At 35.6% G+C, this 2,596-nt stretch overlaps 1 long non-coding RNA gene across 1 annotated transcript; it reads left to right on the top strand.

Moving 5' to 3' along the window:
• Positions 1–518: 518 nt before the first annotated feature.
• Positions 519–2,163, top strand: LOC103477748 (uncharacterized). Its single transcript, XR_535690.2, has 3 exons — positions 519–1,128; positions 1,227–1,289; positions 1,625–2,163. It is a non-coding gene; the product is annotated as an uncharacterized LOC103477748 (long non-coding RNA).
• The last annotated feature ends 433 nt before the right edge of the window (positions 2,164–2,596 follow it).

Genomic DNA, 2,596 nt, shown 5'->3' with positions numbered 1-2,596 from the left:
CTGTTTGGTTTGCTGTGTTTCTTTTTTTAGGACACTACCCCGAATTTCACTCCTATCTTTGAGTTGTGCTAGAACTGACTTTTAATGTGTGAGTGATTTTAGACTAGTATTTTTGATTGAACCAAATCAATTGTGTAGTAAATAAAATTGTTGAAGTGTGAGATTGTCAAAAACCTCATCTGTAGTGGGTCTGTGTGCCTTAAAGGTAACTTTTTAGTGGAGTCTTTGCAACCAATTTTATCTTTATTAAAAATGGTGCTTTTAATTTAAGTTACCAATTCTTACCACACTGCTCCCGCCACAAATATATATATATATATATATATATATATATCTCAGTGACGTGCGGTGAGGTTGAAGTCTGGCCCCCTTTGAATAAAAGGGGGTCAGATTTGGTGTGTTAAAAATGTAGGGGGGCCGACCTTTAAACACATTTCAGCAAGCCATTCTATGTTTTACATTTGCTATTTTATTTTAATTTCAGCGATCTTAAGCATTTTGGTTCATTTGAAACATGCATATCATATGCAATTGAATATTCACTTAACTTCACTTTTTTAACACTAACTTTTTTTTTCTAACGGTTAAACAGAAGTAATTGTACTCTTGTGTGCAAATTACATTTGAAACATAAAAAATGTCACCATGGCAGTTCAATATTTACAGAATTTTTAAATAAAATAACAAAAAATGGCAAGTAACAGTCATATTAACAAGTGCAGGTGTAACCCACATAAAATGGGGATGCCTCTTTAAGAAACGGAGGTTAGGGAAGCTAGGTGGTCTGCCTAGCCAATAGGAAGTTTAGTTTCCAGTGTGTTTAAACCGATCAGAATTCAGAGTGCCGCTGCAAGTCCCGCCCTTCTTTCCTGTGTGTGTGAGCGGAAGAGATCGGCCATAAGAAGAGAACCGTTAAGCTGAGCAGCGTGAGAGTCTGTGTTAAAACGGTTATAGTACCTGATACGAACTCTAAACAAACCCTTTCCTAGATATAGTGGTTGGTTATCATCCGACTTCAAAGCTGGAAGTTTTCAAATGAGAAGAAAAAAAAAAAGACTTTAGTTTTTCGGCCGAGCACCGTTAGAGCTAAAGGCTACTGGTTTCATTTCGTTCTCCCTTCAGTTGAAGGTAAAGCTTGAATTGCCGTATAATCTTACTTTGTTCACGATGAAAGCTCATATTATTGAGGTTAAAGCATGGAAAATATGCCTTGTTACATTATCTAGTGCCCCACGGGTTCTGACTGAGATCCACCAAATTGTTGTCCCAAGCGTGTCGCATTGAGATCGGTGAGCATATTCTGTGCCTTTCATTTGGGTTTTTGTTCTGTTTATCACATTTTTGTTGAATAATATTATTTATCTGAACTATTTAATTATTCAAATGTTAACTTTTACTGATTTTAGGTCAAATGTAATGTTTAATATTGTGTTTGAAAAAAATGCTTTTGCAATTTACAGAAAAGTAAATTGACGATGTAGTAAAATACTGCATTGAGGTAAAGGAGAATTGTTTTGTTGCAAACTATTTGATAACAAATTGTCAAATATGTCTACAGAAACATGATTAAAGCTAGAACAGCTTAATAAAATTATATTATTCTGTTGGTCCTGTCTGTTGACAGGTCAGGTTTTTTTTTAATTTTATTTTATGCTGGATTGTTCCTGAGGTGGATTCCTCCTGTGACTTCGATGGCCAGCCTTCCCACCTGGACTTAAAAAGAACTGGATTCATTCTTTTCCATTTGGAGTCCTGCTGCACCCCGCGGTGTGGTAGGCCTGTATCACTCACATCTTCACACAGTTGGTTATGAGTGAGACCACTGACTGACATTTTTCATTCTTATTGTTTAATCCTGGAATTTCTGACCTTACCTTTTGGAACTTTATAACAAACTGCTGTGTAGGAAATTCTCCTCATGTGAACGGTGTTGAGTTGAACCTAATTGGAACTGAAATTGATTAATCTGTTGCTTATTACTATCTAGAATTCAGATTACCAGGTTGCACCCAAAAGATGTAAAACTGAGAACTAGCACTTAGCCAAGTATTTTTATTATTTCTTGTATTTCATTGTATGTAATTTTATTCTCATAATTGTGTGTCTCGTACAACTGTTTGTCAATTTTATGGTTTATGTCACTAAAGCAGTTCTTTAAATTCATTTAACTGCCTTTGTGTGTCATTTAAACACCCCACCATGCTCCGATAGCCGAACCTATTGGCCCATTTATCTAATGTACATAAAATACCCTTCTCATCTGTGTTACAGAGGCATTTGAAATATGACATATTAGTAAATGTTGATCAGATTTTTAAAAGTTTATTCTGGAGTGAAAAGTGAAAACTTGTCTGAATTTATGACTTATTTTGATCTTAAAAAAAACAAATTTATTCAGAGATTTACTATAAATGACATGACTTGTCATTCTTATTAATGTGATACTGAGTTCTGGACTGCGGCACATACCACTGCCTCGCTCAAAGGCAGTGGTATTGATGCGCAAGATGTCTCGTAAGTGAGAGTCCGTTATTTAAGTTCACAACCGAGAATGTCTTACACGTCAGCTAGGGTTGCAACCCGTCCTGTAAAATAC

This window comes from Poecilia reticulata, linkage group LG2, assembly GCF_000633615.1.
Source record: "Poecilia reticulata strain Guanapo linkage group LG2, Guppy_female_1.0+MT, whole genome shotgun sequence".
NCBI classification, from domain to species: Eukaryota; Metazoa; Chordata; class Actinopteri; order Cyprinodontiformes; family Poeciliidae; genus Poecilia; species Poecilia reticulata.
This window is presented reverse-complemented; position numbering and strand designations above follow the sequence as displayed.